Source organism: Schistocerca nitens, chromosome 9, assembly GCF_023898315.1.
Source record: "Schistocerca nitens isolate TAMUIC-IGC-003100 chromosome 9, iqSchNite1.1, whole genome shotgun sequence".
Classification (NCBI taxonomy): domain Eukaryota; kingdom Metazoa; phylum Arthropoda; class Insecta; order Orthoptera; family Acrididae; genus Schistocerca; species Schistocerca nitens.
In genome coordinates, this window is record NC_064622.1 from 307,947,350 (window position 1) to 307,961,872 (window position 14,523).

Genomic DNA, 14,523 nt, shown 5'->3' on the forward strand with positions numbered 1-14,523 from the left:
GACGATCGTAGAGATGCTGGATGTAGTCCTGTGGAACGGCTTGCCATGCCATTTCCACCTGGCGCCTCAGTTGGACCAGCGTTCGTGCTGGACGTGCAGACCGCATCTGACGACGCTTCATCCAGTCCCAAACATGCTCAATGGGGGACAGATCCGGAGATCTTGCTGGCCAGGGTAGTTGACTTACACCTTCTAGAGCACGTTGGGTGGCACGGGATACATGCGGACGTGCATTGTCCTGTTGGAACAGCAAGTTCCCTTGCCGGTCTAGGAATGGTAGAACGATGGGTTCGATGACGGTTTGGATGTACCGTGCACTATTCAGTGTCCCCTCGACGATCACCAGTGGTGTACGGCCAGTGTAGGAGATCGCTCGCCACACCATGATGCCGGGTGTTGGCCCTGTGTGCCTCGGTCGTATGCAGTCCTGATTGTGGCGCTCACCTGCACGGCGCCAAACACGCATACGACCATCATTGGCACCAAGGCAGAAGCGACTCTCATCGCTGAAGACGACACGTCTCCATTCGTCCCTCCATTCACGCCTGTCGCGACACCACTGGAGGCGGGCTGCACGATGTTGGGGCGTGAGCGGGAGACGGCCTAACGGTGTGCGGGACCGTAGCCCAGCTTCATGGAGACGGTTGCGAATGGTCCTCGCCGATACCCCAGGAGCAACAGTGTCCCTAATTTGCTGGGAAGTGGCGGTGCGGTCCCCTACGGCACTGCGTAGGATCCTACGGTCTTGGCGTGCATCCGTGCGTCGCTGCGGCCCGGTCCCAGGTCGACGGGCACGTGCACCTTCCGCCGACCACTGGCGACAACATCGATGTACTGTGGAGACCTCACGCCCCACGTGTTGAACAATTCGGCGGTACGTCCACCCGGCCTCCCGCATGCCCACTATACGCCCTCGGTCAAAGTCCGTCAACTGCACATACGGTTGACGTCCACGCTGTCGCGGCATGCTACCAGTGTTAAAGACTGCGATGGAGCTCCGTATGCCACGGCAAACTGGCTGACACTGACGGCGGCGGTGCACAAATGCTGCGCAGCTAGCGCCATTCGACGGCCAACACCGCGGTTCCTGGTGTGTCCGCTGTGCCGTGCGTGTGATCATTGCTTGTACAGCCCTCTCGCAGTGTCCGGAGCAAGTATGGTGGGTCTGGCACACCGGTGTCAATGTGTTCTTTTTTCCATTTCTAGGAGTGTAGAATGTGCACCAAGTGAAGACCCAAGTTAAGCTACAATGCTGTGAGTTTGCCCTTCATTTTTTGGCACGCATCGAAACGGATGTCATGTGGCCGAGGAATATTCTTAGGACGGACAAGGCACATTTTAGTTTGCACAGTGCCGCGAATACACAGAACTGCCGCATATGGAGTTCTACTCCGCCTCATTTTGTACAGGAATATCCACTGCACTCAGCTTATGTGACTGTCTGGTGGGGTTTCACAAGCTCCTTTATTCTAATTCTGTTTTTCTTTGAATAGATCACACCTTGCAGGCCTGTTAGGTGCACAATGATGTCTGCACATTATAAGGGACATCTTGTACAGCAAGTGATTCCAGCTTTGCAAGAACGCAACTGTATCCGGACCACAATTTTCATGCAAGATGGGACACCACATGTCGCTTGACAGGTGAAAGATTTACTACGAGAAACCTTCAGTAACGAGTGAATCATCTCCAGGAAATTTTAAGATGCATGGCCTTCGAAATCCTCCGATCTAAATCCATGTGACTTCTGCTTGTGGGGATATCTACAGAACGTGTCTATAATGGATGTTTCCGGGCTCTTCCTGATTCGAATGATAGCGTACGATATCGTATTACTCTGATCACGCCAGATATGGTATGAGCAATTGTCGATCAAGCCGTGTTACCGAAGCAGCATGTTGCTGAGTAAAGAGATGTGATGTAACTTGTAACCACGTGCTAATAAACATGCCAAACCACCGTTATCACGTATCTGATCGTTCCTCTCCTTTTCGTGCATCCACATCATATTCTGACTACTTACAGCGACATATTTTCAGCTGGTGGCAAAATGTGGAAGTATTAGTTTTTCCATCATACTCTAGGAGCGCACTAGTTAATGAAAATACCTACGATGTTTCAGCGTCCTGCGATTTATACAGCCCGCACCGCAACACTCGGAACATTGTCAGCTTAATTATAACCACACAGTATATTCTGAAGGAAAATAAGTATACTGATGGCCATCACTTGGCAACACCATAATGAGCCGGCCGGAGTGGCCGTGCGGTTCTAAGCGCTACAGTCCGGAACCGCGCGACCGCTACGGTCGCAGGTTCGAATCCTGCCTCGGGCATGGATGTGTGTGATGTCCTTAGGTTAGTTAGGTTTAATTAGTTCTAAGTGCTAGGCGACTGCTGACCTCAGAAGTTAAGTCGCATAGTGCTCAGAGCCAGCCAACACCAGAATGAATATCTAACAATGAATTTCTACTTATTATGAGTATACAGTGTACTACGAACAGCTGATTACGTTTGTAACTGATTTGGAGGTATACATGACCCCTCTGGGAGCCACAGCGGCTCAACGCGGCTAGACATGAAGTTGAACTCAGCTTGGATGACAGATAACCTATATCACAACAGCAGGTGCTACGCCCGTATGACGATGACGAATGCAATGTGGCAAAGTTTGTTCATTTCAGACCCTCCACACACACACCCTCCGATACATCCATCATGCTGCTTTACTCAGAATTGCGACACGTGTCAAAAAACGACGTGATGGCTTTCTAGTCAGGGTTGTCCTTGGGCGCACGGGCGTACGGGCCCTTCTCTTTCCTGCTGCAACAAAGGAATCGATAACAATTGTCACCATTATGACAGTCCATGGCACTCTATATATAGTCGAAAGACCGTGCTTTGTGTGAGGAAGAACATTTCCTGACTCAGGGTATGTGACGTTAGTGTTCCATCGTGTATGTTCGAACGAAAAACATTTTTGCCCTTGTGTGCCTTAGTCGAATGAGAACGTTGAGTATAGCTCTCCTGAACCCATCTATTCCATATTGTTGTAGTCTGAAGACTGGTTTGATGCAGACGATCCTGTGCAAGTCTTCTAATCTGCCCACACCTATTGAAACCTACATTAATCTGAACCTTCTTACTGTATTCGAGCCTTAGTCTCCTTCCACGGTTTTATACCCACATTTCTCTCCATTACCAAACTGAAGATTCTTTGATGCTTCAGTATGTGTCCCATCAAATGATCACTACTTTTAATAACTTAGTCTTACAAATGTCCTTTTCCCCGTTTCGAATCAGTACTTCCTCAACAGTTACTTGATCTACCAATCTCATCTTGAATATTCTTCTGTAACAACCCATTTCAAACCTTCACAAAAGACTTCCTGGCATTTAAATCTATATTCGATGTTAGCACATTTCTCTTTTTCAGAAATGCTTTCCTTGCTATTACCAGTCTTCATTTTACATCCTATCTACTTCAGCTATCATCAGTTACTTTTCTGCCTAAAGGAAAACTTCGACTACTGCTTTTAGTGTGTAACTTCCTAGTGTAATTCCCTCAGCAAGGATTGATTTAATTCGACTACATTCCGTTATCCTTCGTTCACTTTTGTTTATATTCACCTTGTAACCACTTTTCAAGGCATTAAAAATTCCGTACAAGGAGTCTTCCAAGTCCTTTGCTGTCTCTGGAACTACAAAGTCATCGTAAAACCTAAGGTTTTTATTTATTCTCTCCGGACTTTATTCCTACTCCAAATTTTTCTTTGATTTACTTTATGTGTTGCTCAGTGTACAGTTCGAATAACATTGGAGATAGGCTACAATCCTGTGTCATTCCCTTCTCAACCACTGCTTCCCTTTGATGCCCTTCCAATCTTATAACTGCTGTCATGTACTCTCCTAAAGCCCTTGTTTTCTCTGACAGAATTACAACGCAATCAGCGCACTTCAAAATTTTTATTTTATCTCGCTAAACTATAGTTTCGTTTCTAAATTTCTCTCTGGTTACCTTTACAGCTTGCCCAATCTACATATTCTGTAATATTGGCGATAGAGTTCAACCCTGTCCCACTTCCTCCTCAACTCGTTCGCAGTACCTTGTCAGCTGCAGCTCACCCTTCTCAACTCCTGGTCTGGTTTTTGTACAATCTGTGACTAACCTTTCGCTCGTTCGGAATTTCGAGGAGTGTAGTCCAGTCAACATGATTCCTCTACATCTATAAATTTTATAATAGTCTGTTTGTCTATTATTAACCCACCTTTCTAAGATAACTCGTAACGTCAGTACTGACTTAAATGTTCTGAAATTTCTTCGGAACCTACTCTATCTATTTTGAGGTCGGCTTCTATCAGTTTTTCCATTCTTCTGTACATAGGTCGTGTCATTATAGTGCAGTAATGACTTGGTAACTTATCGTTCAATAATATTCACATCTATCAGCACCTATGTTCTTTGGAACAGTTCTGTCATGGCTGGCTCCCCAAAGATCTTACTGATTCGGAAGGAACGTCGTCTCCTCCAAGGGCCTAGTACCCTGTCAGTTTTGTCTTATTGTATATCTCGTATCTTACCCTCATTTATTTTCTGTTCCCTTTCTGTAACATTTTCCTCGAGTTCATTTCTTTTGTATAGCCGTCATTACTATTATTTACACCTTGCAGCTTTCCCTTCTTTACTTAACACTGTCATGCCATCCGTCCTCTCAATATTCATACAGCTGCGTCTCTTTTCTCCAAATGTCTCTAGTTTTCATGAAGATGGCATTTACGTTTGCCCTGAACGTGTATGCTTCTACAGCCACACATTCACAGCCATTTTATATTTTCTCTCAATCTAGTATTTTACATGCCTGTATTCCATTTTGCGTGCTCCATCTGTCGCATTTGGTATTTTCTTCTTTCGTCGGTAGAATTCAGTATCTCTTGTGATATCCAAGGATTTCTACTGGACCTTGCTTTTCCCCTATTTAATCCTCTTTATTCCATATTCGCATGGTACTCGTTACGGAATGACAAAACGCAGTCTCTTTAGGCTACAATTCTATCGCTGTCGAATTCTGACATTTTTCTCCCTCTTACGCAAGGCATTACACGATCGTCTCAAAAATAATGAACAATAAAATGTTATTTCTAAATGAGAAATATGCTTTGTAACCTTTTCACATATACAGAATGTAGATGGCGTTACTTCCACCTGTATTGAGCAGCTGCCCTGAAATGTTAATCATTTGCATATTCATGCGTGTAGTAGACATTACACCAATCTATAGTTGGTTGCACGAATTTTTCATTGTGCTGTAATTTTAATATCGAACAGTGTATATGTGTGTGTTCTAGCGGTTCAACATATATTTAGATAAGGTTATGAAAAACACTGGTCTTTCATGCGACCCAAAAACGTTGCAACACCTCTGCGCCGTTATCAGTGGGTTTGCTTTCTTCAAATCTGTGAAATATGAACACATTTTGAGTGATAACAAACCTAGGAAAATTAGGCCAAAAACAGTTTTTGTTTGCTTTAGTTTTACGTCATCCGTTTATGCAGGTCCATTTGTACATTATCATATACTGGTAGCTTGTCATCGACAACCAAATCATGTTAATGTTAATTCAATTAGAGAATTAACACATAACTTTATGTTTAAACGTTTGTTATGTCAACATATTTCGCTCGAAATATTATTTTAGGATTGTAATTTTATGAAATTAATACTCAAGACACTGCCTAGATAAACTAGCTTTCTCCTGACTTACTTTATTATTGGCTTACCACACAGACCAAACTTTGCAAAATGGCAACCCATAGATAAAAGAATACAAAGATTGTTTCATAACGAAATTTACACGTCTTACTTTGCATACGAAGGGCTTCTGTCGTAATTTAAAACAAGTAAGTATCTGTTCGCAGTAAATTACAGCAACTTCTGTCTGCAATCCATATTTTTTAGTATCTACTTCGTTCAATATTTCCATAATGCAACAAATTTCTGAAGTAATGTCTGCTGCAACTATTAAAAACTTAACCACTTACGAGAGCGTGCTGAAAAGTAAATCCTTCGAATTTTATATGTAAAAACTTTTAAATACAACAATTGTTGTTAAAGTTCTACATGTTTATTCTTCATGTCTACATATCTGCAGCCCTCTGATGCTAGTGGGCTCCGAATTGTAGCGTGTATCATGGCACCGTGTCACGTAACTATGTTGGTGCGTGACAACAGCGTGTTGTAATCGAGTTTCTAAATCGAAAAGTTCGTTCACGCATGGAGCACCCTCTCTTTCAGCATCACAATGCCAGACCACACACAAGCGCTGCGACATGTGAAACAATCTGTCGCCCTTGTTCATCGTTATCCCTCCATACAGTGCCGACGTAGCCCCAACCGAGTTTATCTGTTTCTAAAACTTGAAGAACACCTTCGAGGATTTCACTTTGAAAGTGATGAACCGTTACAAGAAGAGGTGATGCTGTGGCTCCGCAACGAAGTCAAAAATTCTACAGTGGTGGCGTCAGTTAACTGGAAAAATATGTTCATCGTCAGGGTTATTATGTTGAGGAAAAAAGATAAGCCATGAATAATAAAGATGTAGAATGTTAGTAACGTTTGAAACGTCCCCTTAGTAAAATTATACATGACTGTGCTTAAACTGACACACAATATGTTTGGCGCAACGCAATCTGACTTTCAGTAATCCCTACAAGAGAATGGCCTTGACTAGATTAACCTATACGTTTCACATATCACTTACCTCACAAAAATCTTCGTTACTCAAACTACTGCTATACAGCGAGCGCCACTACTGCCAGCTAAATAAAAGATTCAAACTACGGAAGGCACTAACTACTGATAGGCATAGTTAGCAAATGAAAGATTTTGATAGAGAACAAACAACGTATTTACCTCAATAGTGTTCAAAAGTCATAATATATATATCAGTTCATGACATCCCTTCTTACAAATGTACTGTTTCTGATGGACACACGTCCAGATCACCCACTCTCAAAAATCCGCTATCTCACTTCCCCACATCCACCACTGCTGGCGGCTCACCTCCAACTGCGCAACGCTACGCGCTGTTAACATCCAGCTGCCAAACACTACAATGGCAGACAACAATGCAAACTAACCACAGACTGCACACAGCACAGCCAGTGATTTTCATACAGAGCGCTACGTGGCGTTACCAATAAGAAAACCTAAACAGCCTACTTACATAGCCCCCATGCTCCCCACAAAAAATTTTAGAAATTGTTTTGGGACACTGGCCAATACATATTTGTTAAAAATTTTTCACAATTACAATAACAAAGAAATCAAATGCACACACTTATTGATACAATGTTGGTCAAAAGCTAAAATTTTCTCACAGTCCGTAAAGACAGTCCTGATCATTCATCACAGTAAAACTGCAGATTTTTTTTTTTCAAAGTCTGGGCAGTAAAAGAAAATGCACACAGTGGTAGTGGATTTCCACGCAGTCTTGAAGAAGTAGTGTTGCCCTTCCAACCGAAAGACAGTGCTGACTCTTGACATGCAGACAAGTAATGGGCCACAACAGAGCAAACCCACAGCTGAGTCAGTCGAAGTTTTGAAGAATATTTCTAGGTATCACAGAGCAGACCCACTGTAGTCCTGGTAGAGATTACGGTATTGGTGGGCCACCAGAGGTGCAGAGCCACTGCAGTCCTTGTAGAAATAATGGTACTGGTGGGCCATCAAAGATGCGGACCCACTGTAGTCCTTGGAGAGATGGTCCGCACCTCATGGTCGTGCGGTAGCGTTCTCGCTTCCCGCGCCCGGGTTCCCGGGTACGATTCCCGGCGGCGTCAGGGATTTTCTCTGCCTCGTGATGACTGGGTGTTGTGTGATGTCCTTAGGTTAGTTAGGTTTAAGTCGTTCTAAGTTCTAGGGGACTGATGACCATAGATGTTAAGTCCCATAGTGCTCAGAGCCATTTGAACCATTTGGAGAGACGGCCAGGAGCCATCTGTTGCGACTGTGCAGGTGCACAATCACCATCGAAGTGTCTTGCGGACAATATAGCAAGTCCATAAACCACCACTTGTGCACTCACAAAGTTTTTGGAATTGTCCTTAGAACCAGCAATGCTGTTAACCAGTCCCTTGCTGAATTATCAACACGCGTGCAAACACTAACAGTCCCTACTTCTCACATATTGTCCATATACTATGACCAACAGAAATGTGTTTAGTGAAATGAATGCTTACAAGTTACTTAATTTGATGAACTGGTGTCAATTACAATTTTATAACATAAGAATACTAATTACAAAGGTACAAAGTACATCATTAAAGAACATAACAATACAGATAACATTTGTAGTAGTACAGGCTTTACAAAAGAATAGAAATAAACAGATACATCAGTGTTACAGAAATTATGACATAAGTTAATACATAAAAGATCAGAATAGCTTTTGAAACATCAAATTCACACATGAGCATTAAAACAGAACAGAATAAATAATGTCTAAATATCTTTACAAAGAAAATAACAAATTATAAATGCAAATTATGTTTGAGGATAACAGTATTCCTCATCATAGTGAATGTAGCTGAGTATTAGAAAATTTCTACAATATAAGTCTTATCAGATAAACACATAAAGACAGGAAAAACACAAGTATACAAGAGTACACAAACACATAGCAGAATAACACAAGAGGAAATGGCAGGGTTTGTTTTCAGTGTAACATTTGGTACTGCAGTCCAACCCTAAACTTCATTCCATAGATCTTTCGTCTTATTTCAACATTTGTTTCCACCAAAAAAATCCTATCCAAGCATGCTTTCTGTATTTATATGTTCACATATTTCTTACCTCATTATTTATTTTCCATTATCTTACCTCATCATTTATTTCCAAGAAAATCCTACCTAAACCTGTTGTCCCTAAACCCTACTTTTTTGTTCATATCCTCTTTCAAAATACTTTTTTTGGCCAAACCATTTTCTTATAGCTTCTCAATGCATTTCTTTCCATTCATCATAACTCGTTCTCTTATATAGCCTACCCCATCTTAAGCTAACTTAAATCTACTGAGCTCAGATGCTAAACTAAGGGACGAGGTAATGCAGCAGTGCAAAACAGTTAACACGAACAGCAATAAGAAAACCTAAACAGCCTACTTACACGTTTGTTTTACTTAATATGCCTTAAACGTTTTCACGTAAAAAATTCGGAAGTAATAATTTTCCAGAACGCCCTTGTACTTTATAATCGAGCAACTAAGTGTTCATTCACAACAAAATCTTACTATTTTCTGCTCCCATTGTTGCGAGGATGTTACTAAGTATAATGCAAGCTTTGGTCAGGTTCCTCCATCGTCACAAAATCTTCGAAATATCGTATGGTTAAGGTACATGCCATGGAAAACTTGGAAGAAACGAGCTTTTCACACAAGAAAACAAAATACAACGATGTACACAAAACAGTTAAAGGATATAAAATATACGCCAATCTTCAATCTTATACTTTGAACATACGGCAGGCACGATTTCGGAAAGAAATTCAGCAGTTATGTAATTTTCAAAACAATCCACGAATTCTCTCCCTTTCAAAACAACCGCAGTGTGACTCCTAAAACATGGTGGCTAACAGTACGGCGCAGCACCGCAGGGAGCGCTGAATAACGTGTCACAGCCTCCCTCTGTAATCTCCCTCTCTCTGCTGGTGACACATAGTGTCACGTTCTATCTGTATTTCAGAGTCGCACATTTTTCTTTATACTTACGGACCTTTCCACTCTCCTTAATGTGGCCATTTATATGAGTGACAAATGATAATATCGACCATTTCCAGCTCATGTTGCACAATATGTTGACAACAATGACTCATGCAGAAGAAACTGCAACATTTTTTCAGAGAATACTAGGTAGGAAAATGATGTGCACTTAGATAACGTTTCCTTAACCGTTGTACGTAAAGGTGTGCACCATTCAGTAGGATTCATTTCTTCCAGCAGACTGAAAAATTAAAGAGATAAATCTGAAGTACTGAAATCCAAGTTACATAGTTTCCTTCTGGCACACTGTTCCATGCAGGAATTCCTCGAGTAGTTGCGAAATTTTAGCTGTAATGTGTTTTCTATTCGTATTATCTCTAGGATTTTTTGTGTTTTATTAATTCTTAATTCGTTTGTTTGTAATTTTTTTTCACCATCATTCTGTAAACTATCACCACCACCTAGAGAGAAGGCGACGGCGCGGTCTTGTGACGTCACGTAAAGCGGGCCAGGGTTGGCGTGGAGCTCCGCTGAAAGTTTCGAGACGGACGGCGTGCAGTCTTTGTCAAACAGTTTCATATCGTCTGTTCCGTTAAAAAGTATTGATTTCTGAAATATTTGTAGCTTTATATTCCAGCTTCATGTTGAAGTGTCCATCATTTCGATAATGGTCGTAACTATTGTGGTACTTCACATATGAGTATCAAATTCGAGAACGTTGCAATCAAAAATAGGGGCCGCTATGAATTTGTGATTTGGCAAATTATACATTCAGTTGCTGAGTATGAAATACAGATGAGATTTTGAAATTTTCATAAAACTTGAGCTCAATATCTGCATCCAATTTCGAAAAAATTTAGCATATGCAGCAAGTTCACTTCCGATCGCCGGCGCGAGAATATGAAATATTCATCACACCTCTCATATCTCGTAAACCGCTGGAGATATCGAAACGAGATTTTGGCTTATGATACCACGTAAAGACGAAAGTACTTTCCTGTATGGTTAAAATACGGAAGTTTATCTATCGCAGAAGCTATAGTTTATATTTTTTTACCTGTAATGTAATTTCTTAAGACTTATCAATAGCCAGTAAAAACTTAAGAGTGCGGGATGTAAATAATATTACGATGTGTTTGATAAAACAGGGTACATTTGATACATTTGTGAAAGTATACTGTGATAAACTACAGTCTTTCTGGACCAGACGACTGTTATTTGCACTCACTTGAAAAATTCTGCACTAATACTGTGTATAATATTAAATTCCTCTCTCTTCAGTATCCTAAATAAAATATTGTTTCATTTTACAGGTTTACATTTGCAAGTTTAGTATAAGTTAGTATATAAAAGTTAGCATCCAAGCCTATGGACATAAAATTGTTCCACAGTTTGAGAACTGTTGCGTCTAATTCCTTGTTAATACACTGCCTGGTTATGAGGTAGCTGTTTATAGAGCTCCCTCTGGAAATCTGAGTACATTCCCCCAGCAAACAATTACTTTTAACTCATCTGATCTCAGAAAAAAGAATAATTATGCTTTGTTATTGTAATGTAAATTTTCTTTCCTGTAAAAAATACGGCAGATTTTGAGCAAGTAATGAGCCCGGTGCAGTTGTTGACTTTCTCACAACAGTTGCAAAGAACTTTACAAGACTGATTGATAATACTCTGCAGATAAAAGAATTAGCAACATATATGTAAGTGAAATTTTAGATATATTCCTGACCATGATGGTCAGATGTTCAACATGCATGCCATAAGCCCTGCAAAAAACAGTAGTTTTATCAGTGGGACCTGTGTATAATAAGTCAACAGTGAAAATCTGCAAATCTTCAGCAGACATTTGCAGCAGCTGGAAGGAGACAGTGTATCAATTTAATAATGTCAGTAATAAATTTAACCTATTTCTAGATTAATTTGTTCCATTTTTTGAAGCTGTATTTCCTAAGAGAAGTTCATTACGTGTCTACCTAGTTGACAGAAGGAGACAATGACTCACTAAGGGACTCAAGCTATCCTGCAGAAAAATAAATAAAAATAAAAAACTTCAGGACAAGGGACACTACAATTCACATTTACACTTTATTAACTACAGGGAGGGATCAGAAATCATTGCTGGTGACTACAACAAGTTTAATTCTTCATAATATATATACAAATTACTGTAACATGAGAACTGTAGTCCTAAGCATGCTTAAAATAATATAATTGTTAATAATTTATGTTAATGTAGGATGTATAAAACACTAGAAGTAATGAACAATAATCTATTGAAGTCAGACATAAGTACATGAACTTCCTGAAGAAGCTGTTACACAATCCAGGGCACAACTTGGTTCGATTACAGAAATACAATTGTTACCATTTCCATGTTAAAAGACAGCAAGCATTTTCTACATTCAGTGGACTTACACAAAATGATTTATTTGTTGTACATATTTTATATATTTTATTTTGTGAAAAATGACACAGTTGCAAAACATGTCAGAAGCATATAAGAGGTTACATTAGCAGTCTTACTGTCTCTAAAATTTAGTAATTGTGACTAAGGATGACTAATGTTGCTGACAAATGTAGTAACTCAAACAGAGTAATAGAGCAACAAACATCTGTTGGAATGTATGCACCATCATATAAAGGTGTCACTGGGATGATGCACTACTGAAGGACGGTCAACAAAGTGAAAATGTAGCTAGTCATTCGAAACTAGTAAGTAGTAATGATAATATTGAGTATGACTACATATCAGAGCAACCTCATATTACTGTTGAATACTTGATCTACAACTGAAGAAACTCTTTTATATCATTAGTGCATTGCTATGCAACATTTGCTGAAAAACCTGCCATAAGCTAGAAGCAGGCCAGTTTCCTTGTAATGAACATATGTGTAAACAAAATAAATTAGAGGAACTAATTCTGAGATTAACTAAAGATGTACAACATAAATCAAAACTGTAATGATTTTAATGATTTTATATTGATTCCAAATTAAACTGAATGGTGTATGATATAACATCCTGGACATTCAAATAAAATGTAGCAACAAACACTCCTTAATGTTTGCAAGAAGACATAAATATATCTGCTCAGAATAGCTGGAAGACATAAAGACTTTGCTAGAGAAAACTGGCCCACTTTCAACCCTAGGCCAATATCAAGTGCACATATGGATGTGTACACAGTCTTATAACATTTGACGATGATGAGGTTAAAACTAGCCATTAGTGCTGGACAAAGTATTTACTCAGCTGAATAGCCTGCTGGAAACATTTATGACTTTTTGACATCTGAAACTGTTGGAAACAAACTATCCAAAAACTACAGGCTATATGGACCAAACGACAATTAGTGTGCGTTCAGTTGAAGGTACTACAACAATATGCATCATGGAACCTTCCTCTGCTTTCACTGGACCAAATACAGTTTAACTGAATGTGTGACACTAAACAGAAACTTCCTGTGGCATCTGAAAAACGTCCTAGCATGTAAACTGTACATAAATTAAAATGTCCTAAGCTTCCATTTCTTAAAAGAAGCAGTAAAGGCGTCATTCTTTTTCTTAATGTAATTAATGAATGATGCATTGGTGGATGCTTTAACTAACAACTTCATTATTTTGTCTGCCAAATGAACTTACCGCAAACAAAGTCTGTTAAGAAGTAACTTCTCTCCTGAACCCCATTTATGTGTATATTTTGAACAAGCACCTCTTCACTGTTGGATGACAAACATTTCTTTACATTAGGGGCAGATGTTAATTTCAGTACAGTGAAGTTATTGTAAATAATAACATTTACATCATCAGATTGAGGGAAAAACAGACCATGCCTGTCCAAATTTTTAATTAAAGTAAGATGTTGGTAACCATGCAGGCAAATTTCTTTGTCTAAGAGAAGGTATTTGCTGCACACCTCACGCTGATGTTTCTTCAGTACACTGCGAACACAGTATCCTGCTAAATATGTTAATATTGGAAGGTATGTTTCTGCCTGCCTGAAATATTCCTCCAAATACATAATGTCAACCATAAATTCAGAATCTGTTTATATAGTCTCTTTTGTGTCATCATCACAATTAAAGGTTAACTGTTCAGCAACAGGCAGCTTCCCAAAAGTACTTGAATTCAACATGAGTGGTAACACGTTCTGCATCCTCATCTTGGCTTCCACCTGAAAAATCTGTCCCACAGATATGAGATACTGAGAGCCAGCCATTGACCGGTAATTGCTAAACCTTGCTCCCAGAGAATCAGTTTGATTTTTTCCAGGCAAAAAATAAGTGAAACCAAGTTCTTTAGTACAGTACTTTGCCATTTCAATCAAACCATAGGTTGTGTGTGTCAGAGCTATATAGGTTTTTTGAAAGGGTATTAGTTTTCAGGCCTAAGTCCTTCCACCTACCAAGCCACACAAGAAACTTTTCCAGAAAAACTAATTTTTCATTATTATTACTTAAAGTCAGGGGGTACTGGAAGGGATCATTCAGTCGAACACCTCTGTGAACTGTCTTAAAATTTACAATTTTCCACCATGTAAGTATAACTTCAATAAATTCTGAAGTTGCCTGGCAATGCAATAAGATTTTCTGTTCCCCTATAATTGAAATGGCTTCAATTGTATACTCATTCAATACCTGCAAAACAAGGCTCAAATTGTGTTTCTCAAGTGATGGATAAAGAGACTTCAAAGTAAGGTCATAAGAGTGCTTAAGTGGCCCATTACATTCAATCTTATGAAGCTGCCTCAGTGCTGGAAAAGATGCCA